Source organism: Centruroides sculpturatus, unplaced genomic scaffold (genome assembly GCF_000671375.1).
Source record: "Centruroides sculpturatus isolate CEXI.00-Female unplaced genomic scaffold, Cexi_2.0 scaffold502, whole genome shotgun sequence".
Taxonomy (NCBI): Eukaryota; Metazoa; Arthropoda; class Arachnida; order Scorpiones; family Buthidae; genus Centruroides; species Centruroides sculpturatus.
Genome location: NW_019384630.1, coordinates 365,846 through 378,518, shown reverse-complemented (window position 1 = coordinate 378,518; position 12,673 = coordinate 365,846).

Sequence of the window (12,673 nt, the reverse complement as noted above, 5' to 3'; positions counted from 1 at the left end):
TATATATTAAACTTGACGCATTACTTAGCTTTATATTAATCAGTCAATATCAATAAAATGAAAAGCCAATATTAAAATTGTTTGATATGGATAAAATTAATTTTTCTGAAGTTGAATTTCATTAAAATTTATTATAAAAAATACAAAATTTCATAATAAAATAAGAATTGCATTGATATAGATGAAAGTAGCAAACATTATTAGTATCAATAAGAAATTAAATACTAAATAATATATTAAAAGACATTAATAAATTTAGAAATATAATTTTAACAATTTAATTAGATTAAAAACTATTTTAGAAATTATTATAAAACATAATGAAAATATTTGCTTCAAAATATATTAAAGATTAAATAAATATTTTATTATTTATTCGATTTATTAAAATATTTGTTGCTTGTTAAAGGTTTTAAACAGTGATAAAGTTTTAAATAAATTTTAAAATTAGAATAACACAATTATGTAAATATAAGTTAATTTACTATCGTCTATTCTCAACATATAAAAGCATATATCTTTTTTTTTTGTGTGGAAAAATTATAGGGAGTAACTAGAGTAAGAGTGAAGAATAAATGATCCAATCTCTATCAGTGTTGGCTTCCTTAAGATAGAACTTTTATCAGAAACAAAATGATTTTTCATACTACGATAAGCTTATCTAGTAAAGGAAATCTATTGTGTAGCACGTAATATTTTTTTCAGAAGTAAAATTATGGAGAAAATTCAAAGTTATAAATTAATTTCGCACGCATTGAATAAAGAATAAACTTCATATATCCTTTTTTTCAACAGGAATTTTATACAATATATAGAAAAGCATAGATTATAGAGACATAATACTAACCACTATCAATAATTAATTAAAACAACACTAAAGTTTAACCTAATAAACGTAATACATCCAGCGTTACCCACTTAAATATAATGCGAGTCCTGAATAATTTAATGTTCAAAGATTATAAGGATTAAACTTTAATCTCCGAGTTAAGCAACCGCTCATAAATTAGAAACTCAACTTTCTAAAAATAGTTCATATTTTTATTAGTAGGCCTACTGATAATTATAAATTATTAAAGTACTCACGAAAAATTAGCTATTAACAAAATTAAATATTCACTAGTTTTCATCATGTAATGTGTATAGGCCTATACATAAATATATATATATTTATTTTTTTCCCCTTTTAAATAGAGGGAAAAAAATATTCCAAAATCGAATTAGCCATGTAAAAGCTAAGTAACTTTTCGATAATAATTTAATATTTTATTCATACTTTTTCAAAAGTTTACATTATAAATAAAAAAAATCAAAAAATAATAAATATGAATATAATTCAAATGCATTTTGATTCTATTTTATAACAAAATAACCGATATTTTGTATACAATAGATTTGTTCTTATAGAACTAACACTTAAAGAGCACTTAAACATAATTAAGCCCTATTTTAAAGCTAACCAATGTAATTTTGATTAAATCATTCGTTCATTAATATGTTTGCTCCTTCGTATTATTAAATTATCAAATCTGAGCAGTTTCCATTCAATTTCTCTCTTAAATTAAATTAAATAATTTAAGTTACGTTTGCTCATTAAGTGACAAAACTTCACTCCATCAAGTTTCAGTTTTGAATAGAGTTTAGGGTCTTCTTGCTTTACGTGGACCCAAGTTTAATTAAGTTAATCTCTAATTGCATTAAAATAAAAAAAACCAAGTACGTTAACATCTTTTTCTTTCCTATTTTTTATATTAAATTTAAATTTGTACCAAGTATATTTTTTATATTAAAATTTGCATATAGAAGTGTCCGCATTTATAATTTTTGCTCGTCGAATTTGATAGTTCTTCGTAGCTCGATATAACAATAAGTTAAACTTATTTATTTTGGATGAATGAAGATATAAATGGCGCCTACAATTCTCAATTCAAATCACTAGATTGATTAACCAAAGGAAGATGCAGAGCCAATAAACAGAATAAATTTTTAACCTCCGTTTTTCCTTCCTAGGCGTCATTTAGTCCACGAAAGAAAAACATTATCGTAGATTTAAGTTAATTACATGTACTGAAGATGCTTTTATTCTGAATTATTTTCTAAAAAAGTAAATATATATATATATATATATACTAAGATAGATTTTAATTCATTTTTTAAAAAAATATTTATTGAAAAATATATTTAAATAAGCTAAATAATTTAATTTAGAAGTATTTCGGGAGACATAATCAACTGGGATATAGACTTAATATACATTTTATAAAGGTTCATTGATATATATATTACATATAGCTCAATCAATCTTAAAAAAATGTCTTTATTGATTTTTAAAGTGAATTTATTCATACTTGAATAAATATGCATCAGGTGAAAAATTAAATTATTCAATTTTCTGTCAAGTCTACTTTTAATTTGTAAAAATTTATTATTTTATTGAACGAATTAATTGGAATTAATGAAATTTTTCCATTCATTTTAATCGCATTATATTAATTATTGTTAAATAAAACTAAAATGAATTTTTAAAAAAATGTTAGTTAAATGTGTAATATAATTAATCGATAAAACGATATTAAATTAGTGAGAAAATTTTATAAAGAATTTTTTTAAATGAAATTTTAAAATTGAATTTCGGTTATTGCTTCTATTCAATAATTTTTCTGGAATTTTAAAACCGTTTTTAGTACTTTATATATATTTTAAAGCAAAATATAACGAGAGCAGACGTGTTGAAAATCTCATATATTCTTTATCTAACAGGAAAGACCGCACCTTAAATAAAGATAACTTCTACTCAATATTAAAAATGTTTCAGTTATAGAAATTTTATGACGGCAAGATCTTTGAATACAGAATAACTTTCTATGAAAAGAATATAATTAATTAATTTAATTATTATTAGAAGAATTTTCATAGAAAAACTATAGAAAAACTATTCTAATATATTGCAAGAAATACAATATTATATTACAGATATATAAGAGAATAATTAATCAGTATAATTCCGAAATTAAGGCTCTTTGGTTATGCACGTGATCTTTAACAGATGGCGGTAGAAATTTAATGTTTATCTATGGGAAAATCGTTTTCCAAATTTTCTGGAAAACGAAAATAGATAGAACCGAATAGTTTTTTGCATTAGAATCCTAATTAATTCTTCTATTAATGTACGGTTCAGAATTTACGAAATCGAATTTGTTAATTTTCTATAAATTTTCTACGACTTTAAAAATTCGTAGAAAATAAACGTATTTGATTTTGTAAATTCTGAACCGTACATTAATAGAAGAATTAATTAGGATTCTACCGTAGAAAACCGTTTTATTCTATCTATTTTCGTTTTCGACAACTTTTAGAAAAGTCTTTTTCCATAGAAAAAGCATTAAATTTTTACCGTCATCTGCTGGAGATCACGTGCATAACCAAAGCGATCATAATCATTTTTTATTCTAATTTTAAGAAATATTACATTACAATTTTTAAAAAAATAAAATTCGTACCAGAAAGAATAAATCTGTATACATTTTTATGTATTAATTTTATTTAATTATGCAAATTTTATGTATTAAATTTTACAAAATAATAAAAATTCAATATCTATCAAAAATATAACTTTTATATATATATATATATTATTTTTATTGAATAAGAAGATATGAGCCTATGACAAAAACAACAAGTGAAGTTATAGAAAGCTGCGAAATGATAAAATGATGTTTAGCTCTTCCTTTCTTTACAGGATACAACTTATCAACTATTTTGTAATTGTAGTTGACTGCAGGTGTCAATTAGATTGTTTCTTTGGCTGATTGTTTCTAATCTTTTAAGAGGATCCCCGGGGAATCTATTAACAGGTCTGACTTGATAATACTTCAAGAGTAAATTATTTATACACTTCTTCACAGTGCCTATAAAAGAAAAATAAAAAAAAGCTTGTCAAATATTACTTTTATAAAAGAAAAAAAAGTAAAAATAATTTTGAAAAATCATTCTTCTGTATTAAATCTTGATTACAAGAATTTCTAAACGTGTAATTTTGATAATAATGTAATTAGAATAATAAGAACATTCGTAACAGTATATTAAGAAAATAAAGAAGTTGGCAAGTAATTTTATGTAAATAGTAAAATTTACCTTTAAAATGTTTTTCTTAAGTACTTAGATGATATTAAACATTAAATTTTCTTTTTTTTTTTAAATTTGAGTTTTCTGTATGAAAATATTAAAAATCAATTGAAAAATTATTCAGCGAAAGAAGGAAATAGCCAACAGGAAAATCAGTCCTATTCTGAATATTTAATTTTAAAAAATCGAAAAAAATATTTAAAAATTAATGAAAAGAAACCATTCAATTATAAAATTTTTCAATTAGACGAGGATATTAAAACGAAAATATTAAAAAAAAAAAAATGTTAGTTGGAGTCAGAGTTCATAATGAATGGTATTGTTTAATTGGCAATAAACTTTCATTTATGGCATCAGGTGAACGTACTTCCTTTATTAATCAGATAANGAATATATATATATATATATTATTTTTATTGAATAAGAAGATATGAGCCTATGACAAAAACAACAAGTGAAGTTATAGAAAGCTGCGAAATGATAAAATGATGTTTAGCTCTTCCTTTCTTTACAGGATACAACTTATCAACTATTTTGTAATTGTAGTTGACTGCAGGTGTCAATTAGATTGTTTCTTTGGCTGATTGTTTCTAATCTTTTAAGAGGATCCCCGGGGAATCTATTAACAGGTCTGACTTGATAATACTTCAAGAGTAAATTATTTATACACTTCTTCACAGTGCCTATAAAAGAAAAATAAAAAAAAGCTTGTCAAATATTACTTTTATAAAAGAAAAAAAAGTAAAAATAATTTTGAAAAATCATTCTTCTGTATTAAATCTTGATTACAAGAATTTCTAAACGTGTAATTTTGATAATAATGTAATTAGAATAATAAGAACATTCGTAACAGTATATTAAGAAAATAAAGAAGTTGGCAAGTAATTTTATGTAAATAGTAAAATTTACCTTTAAAATGTTTTTCTTAAGTACTTAGATGATATTAAACATTAAATTTTCTTTTTTTTTTTAAATTTGAGTTTTCTGTATGAAAATATTAAAAATCAATTGAAAAATTATTCAGCGAAAGAAGGAAATAGCCAACAGGAAAATCAGTCCTATTCTGAATATTTAATTTTAAAAAATCGAAAAAAATATTTAAAAATTAATGAAAAGAAACCATTCAATTATAAAATTTTTCAATTAGACGAGGATATTAAAACGAAAATATTAAAAAAAAAAAAATGTTAGTTGGAGTCAGAGTTCATAATGAATGGTATTGTTTAATTGGCAATAAACTTTCATTTATGGCATCAGGTGAACGTACTTCCTTTATTAATCAGATAAATATCTGGCGCCACATTACTTGTTTCTAATAAATTTTACTTCATTAAATTCAAAACTTTCACGAAGAATCGTATTTCCGAACTTTGTTTCTCATTTGTTATTCCTCGACTGCTGCATTAACAATAATGCGATTCATGGCGCCATCTCTTGAAGATTCGCTAAATAAGTTTTGTTTAAATCAAATATTTTTAATAGTTTTTGTGAGCAATTTTCTATAAAGAATTTAAATTTTTCCTTGTAATTATTTTAATATTTTTCAATACTTAAATATTTATAATATATTTTTCAGAAGATTTTTATAAGTAAGACATAAACAAGTGATTAGACATTCTAAAATAATCAAGATAGTTTTGAATTAAAGTGATGATTCCTTTGGTCAATATTAGGAAATAATTGTCCCGGAGCGTACATTTTAAATGCATATTTTTCTTCAATTATGAAAATGTTTGTATCGAGGATGTCAATGATCTCATAACATGCAAAGTTTTAGAATCTATATTTATTATTTTTAAGCAAAAAGAAGTACAGATAGGAAATTTTATTTAAAAAAATTCCTTTTACTAATTGTAAAGTACAGGATTGAGAAAATTAATTTTTTATTTAACTCCCTTGGTACCCACCAATTTTTAATTTTAATGTAATTAAACATAAAAAATACTTAAAACTGAAAAAAAACCGAAAGAAATGAATTAATTTTGAAGAGAAAGCTTCAAAGTTTAACTTCCATTGTCTCGCCTTTCCGCGAAATCTGTCACCAATGAGTAATTGTGTTTACAACTGGATGATCTTGAGAACAGCTGGTATCGTCTTTCGCGGGACATTCGCATAAAAGTCTCAGGAGAAGGGTTTAAAGTAGGGTGAATACTAGCTGGCTGTATATTTCTAAACATTTTTCAAAAATTACGTTTTTTATTGCAATTTCCGACCCCCCCGACTTAATTAAACGTATATATAATAAAATATATTAATTAAAAAAATTAAAAAACTATTGGAGTCGTTTTTGACATCAGAAACTAGCTTTAAATAACTTTACCGAAGTAAAATCCATACACTAGAACTTTAGAACGATGAATGAAATTTGATAAAAATTCTCATTAAAAAACAATTAAGCGTTAATCGTGCGTCATTAAAGGTAGATTAAAATCGCGATAAAATTTTTTCGCGCGGAAAAAAAATTTTTGAAAAAAATTTGGAGACAAAAAACATCCAAAAATAAAAAAAAATTTTTGGAGGGTCCAAACGACGGTTTGTTTTGTAACGCTATGTAACCTGCCCGAGTTAACTCGGGATAAAGGCTTAAGGTTAATTAAATTAAATTAAATTTAAGGAGTTTTTTCGTTTTTGACACGAGGCTCCGTCAATAGAAGCTACATTAAGAATAAAATGTAGGCAGTAATGTGGCGTCAATCTTAATATTTTGTCCATAGAAAAGACAAAATTGAAATGATCCTGTGGCGGATTCAGAAGCATCCAAAGAGGACTAATTCAAAAATTTAATATATTTAAATAATTAATATTTACCTTTCATTAATACACAGAAACTGTATTGCTGATGATCCGATAAACCATATTNGAATATATATATATATATATTATTTTTATTGAATAAGAAGATATGAGCCTATGACAAAAACAACAAGTGAAGTTATAGAAAGCTGCGAAATGATAAAATGATGTTTAGCTCTTCCTTTCTTTACAGGATACAACTTATCAACTATTTTGTAATTGTAGTTGACTGCAGGTGTCAATTAGATTGTTTCTTTGGCTGATTGTTTCTAATCTTTTAAGAGGATCCCCGGGGAATCTATTAACAGGTCTGACTTGATAATACTTCAAGAGTAAATTATTTATACACTTCTTCACAGTGCCTATAAAAGAAAAATAAAAAAAAGCTTGTCAAATATTACTTTTATAAAAGAAAAAAAAGTAAAAATAATTTTGAAAAATCATTCTTCTGTATTAAATCTTGATTACAAGAATTTCTAAACGTGTAATTTTGATAATAATGTAATTAGAATAATAAGAACATTCGTAACAGTATATTAAGAAAATAAAGAAGTTGGCAAGTAATTTTATGTAAATAGTAAAATTTACCTTTAAAATGTTTTTCTTAAGTACTTAGATGATATTAAACATTAAATTTTCTTTTTTTTTTTAAATTTGAGTTTTCTGTATGAAAATATTAAAAATCAATTGAAAAATTATTCAGCGAAAGAAGGAAATAGCCAACAGGAAAATCAGTCCTATTCTGAATATTTAATTTTAAAAAATCGAAAAAAATATTTAAAAATTAATGAAAAGAAACCATTCAATTATAAAATTTTTCAATTAGACGAGGATATTAAAACGAAAATATTAAAAAAAAAAAAATGTTAGTTGGAGTCAGAGTTCATAATGAATGGTATTGTTTAATTGGCAATAAACTTTCATTTATGGCATCAGGTGAACGTACTTCCTTTATTAATCAGATAAATATCTGGCGCCACATTACTTGTTTCTAATAAATTTTACTTCATTAAATTCAAAACTTTCACGAAGAATCGTATTTCCGAACTTTGTTTCTCATTTGTTATTCCTCGACTGCTGCATTAACAATAATGCGATTCATGGCGCCATCTCTTGAAGATTCGCTAAATAAGTTTTGTTTAAATCAAATATTTTTAATAGTTTTTGTGAGCAATTTTCTATAAAGAATTTAAATTTTTCCTTGTAATTATTTTAATATTTTTCAATACTTAAATATTTATAATATATTTTTCAGAAGATTTTTATAAGTAAGACATAAACAAGTGATTAGACATTCTAAAATAATCAAGATAGTTTTGAATTAAAGTGATGATTCCTTTGGTCAATATTAGGAAATAATTGTCCCGGAGCGTACATTTTAAATGCATATTTTTCTTCAATTATGAAAATGTTTGTATCGAGGATGTCAATGATCTCATAACATGCAAAGTTTTAGAATCTATATTTATTATTTTTAAGCAAAAAGAAGTACAGATAGGAAATTTTATTTAAAAAAATTCCTTTTACTAATTGTAAAGTACAGGATTGAGAAAATTAATTTTTTATTTAACTCCCTTGGTACCCACCAATTTTTAATTTTAATGTAATTAAACATAAAAAATACTTAAAACTGAAAAAAAACCGAAAGAAATGAATTAATTTTGAAGAGAAAGCTTCAAAGTTTAACTTCCATTGTCTCGCCTTTCCGCGAAATCTGTCACCAATGAGTAATTGTGTTTACAACTGGATGATCTTGAGAACAGCTGGTATCGTCTTTCGCGGGACATTCGCATAAAAGTCTCAGGAGAAGGGTTTAAAGTAGGGTGAATACTAGCTGGCTGTATATTTCTAAACATTTTTCAAAAATTACGTTTTTTATTGCAATTTCCGACCCCCCCCGACTTAATTAAACGTATATATAATAAAATATATTAATTAAAAAAATTAAAAAACTATTGGAGTCGTTTTTGACATCAGAAACTAGCTTTAAATAACTTTACCGAAGTAAAATCCATACACTAGAACTTTAGAACGATGAATGAAATTTGATAAAAATTCTCATTAAAAAACAATTAAGCGTTAATCGTGCGTCATTAAAGGTAGATTAAAATCGCGATAAAATTTTTTCGCGCGGAAAAAAAATTTTTGAAAAAAATTTGGAGACAAAAAACATCCAAAAATAAAAAAAAATTTTTGGAGGGTCCAAACGACGGTTTGTTTTGTAACGCTATGTAACCTGCCCGAGTTAACTCGGGATAAAGGCTTAAGGTTAATTAAATTAAATTAAATTTAAGGAGTTTTTTCGTTTTTGACACGAGGCTCCGTCAATAGAAGCTACATTAAGAATAAAATGTAGGCAGTAATGTGGCGTCAATCTTAATATTTTGTCCATAGAAAAGACAAAATTGAAATGATCCTGTGGCGGATTCAGAAGCATCCAAAGAGGACTAATTCAAAAATTTAATATATTTAAATAATTAATATTTACCTTTCATTAATACACAGAAACTGTATTGCTGATGATCCGATAAACCATATTGCTATTACTATTGCTATTGCTATTGCTATTGCTGTATAAATATTTTTAAAACGTTGTTTTTAAAAATATTTATACAGTACAAATTTGAACAAAACAATTTTAATTATGTTTTTGTATCAATGGGGATGCTTAAGTATTCACTATTGAATAGGAGTAGGTAATGATCTCAGCAGCACGAACGAAAGAAACTTGTTTATCTTATTATTTTTGTAATACAGTACTTTTCTGATATTAAATAAAATGAATGACTTTCTCAATAATTAATTTTCTAAGAATTTTTTATATCTTTCGGGCTTAAATTTTTTAGAAGACATTTTTAAGTCAGAAACAAGTTTTAGTATGACAACCAGGGGCCGAGTGGATAAAAATCACCGAATACTGGTCGAGGGTTTGTGCCTCATCAACAGGTTGGCTACGTGTAATTTTCCGGGTTTTCTTTACGTGTCTAACAACTAAATAAGGGTCAAGATGAATACCTTCCAGGAAGGCATCCTTCTCTCAGATCGCCCATGTCTATATATATATATATATAAGATTAGCTGTGCATACCGCGCATTGCCCGGCCAAAATATATGAAAAAATAAGAAAAAAATTTTCATCGAATTTTTCTCAGTCCCCTTGAAAAAACGTATTATTTTTATAACATTGATATTAAAGTTTGATATTTTTCTAGAAACAATGGTTGGGCGAAATGTAAGTTAGATGAGCCATCAATCCATTATTTACGTATATATATATAAATAATGGATTGATGACCAGAAAGTAGGTAGTCGTATTCTGCTGGTATTCTGTCTGGATTTTTGATCTAGACAGAATTACGTGAAATTCCCGTGACGCAGACTTGTTCACTGAATGGCCACAGATGGCCTTTATAGTTTTGATAATCTTTCCATTCTGTTCAATTTTAGCTCATTCTGACGCTAACTTGAATTTTAATTACAGAACATAAGTATTTACGTTTACGTCAGAAAAGGCGGCATTCTAATCTGTACCTGCAGAGGTAAAAGGATTAAATCATGCTCTGTGTACCACTCACAGGCCAATTAAGTAAATAAAAATAGCAGTTTCAATTTAGAGATGCTGTAATAAATGTAGAGTATTAGAATGTTTTAACAGATAATTTGTATAATAAGAGTAATGTCTATCAAATTTAGCGTTTCGCTTTTAATAGTCTTTAGTGTAGATGTTTGAAAATGTAAAGGTATGAAATGAGAGACAGTGCAGATGTGAGACTCCGTTATACAGTTTTTTTGTTTTTTAAAGTTACTATTTTGACAATTTTTGCCACAATCAAGCACACAAACCAAAGATCGAAATATAGATCAGAGTTTTCACTGTATCTGACTTTTTGCTTTTTACCACTTGAAATAACCGTTTACAAAGAACCTTGATAACAACGTTGTGTTATTTAATTGAAAACCAATTAATATCATTAACAAGTTTCTAGTGAATGTCGTACTGTTGATCTTGATATCGCTGCACCTATAAAAGGTGCCAGATATTTTCTGTGATATTTAAATCTGAAAAAGCCAGTAGAACATTTACATTGTCGGCCTGGTATTGGGTGAGTCATTTGGACTCATCCTATTGCCACAGAGTGTTTTCCTATTGCCAAGAAAGATAAATAAAAGCTTAACCTTTAAATTACAAATCAACAAGTCTAAACCAAGTTGTGTTTAAACTTTTCGATTAGGATCAAATTGTGTATAAGTCATAGTTAGCCACGAGTATTTTGTATATTCTACATGTATCACAAATAGGCCTACCTCGATCATTTATAAGTGAGATGTCAGGTATATTAGCGGGCTGAATTAACGTGAGCCGGGGACCGCAGTTTGGGCACCACTGTTCTAAACATTATTTTTAAATATCAAACTGAGATCTGTTCTTAGTATAAAGTTAGTTTAATTAATTAAAATTATAAAAGAAAAAAAACTCGGAAATCATTTTTTGACGATCGCCACATTTTCCCACTGTTATATATAACAGCAGGGAAAGTAAAAATCCAGCAATGAGCTGCGTAACTAGAGAGGTTGAGGCGCACGTTTTAAACGTGTAAACGTGTACGTGTGACGTTCGGCGCCGCTTTCCCGTAAGCCTAAAAGTTTGACAATGGTGTTTGGATAGTCGGTGGAATCACGCTCGACATTCCAAACACCATCGTCAAACTTTTAGGCTTACGGGAAAGCGGCGCCGAACGTCACACGTACACGTTTACACGTTTAAAACGTGCACCTCAACCTCTCTATTTTCCCAGCAAAAAATTTAAAATTGCATGTGGCACCATGTGTTATGAGATTTTATTAAAAAACTTGTATTATTAATTATTATATGGTATTATATATGGCAAAATGCTTAATTTTGGGATAGAGATAAGTTTTAAAAAAAAATTGCAAATACAGTACTAATAACGGATAAAATCTTTATTAAGTCTGACCCCACTCGAGATATGACGAGGGATCTTCCTCTATCTTCCCACCCCTTGAACTTTAACCACCAAAATTTAATAGTACCAATCCCTTAATATACAAATCTCTGCAAAATTTCAGAAATTTTTTACAAAACACGAATTATTAAGTTTCAAAGTGGGCGAACAAAATCGTGTCCTCCACACACAAAAACTCCCTTTTTTTTTTTTTTGCATTTGTCGGAGTTTCGAGTTCCAAAAGTTCAAAAATGTAAAAATCTTAGAGGATCATTTTTTGACCAACTTTCCTTCTGTTATATATAATAGCCGGAAAAGTAATTTGTTTAGCCAATACTTTCTAAAAGGATAAAGTAAAAGTAACTTCTTTTTATAATTTTAATATAATTGATCACTTTAGCAATCATTAGTATACTTCGGCATTATTCTGGAACAATAAATAAAATAAACAGACAAATTTCTTTCATTCAGTCTTTGCTAGAATAATTTTATTGGACTGGATCGATACGAGGGACATAGGCTCTACCATCAGTCCTGATTTTGGCTTATTATAAGTAAGCCAATATGTCCATCAATTTTACTGTAAGTAATCGCAGCAGAATTGACTGAGATAATAATAAATGCAAAACGAACTTACAAAAATGTTTATGGCTGAATCACAAAATCCGAAGGATTTCAAATCCAAATCTTTCTTTCGACAAAAGTTTTTTCTAATAATTAAACGTCTGACCATAAATGAAAATAGAAAATATGAATCAAAATTGTCCTAGTAGCTATATGAATGAGTTTTA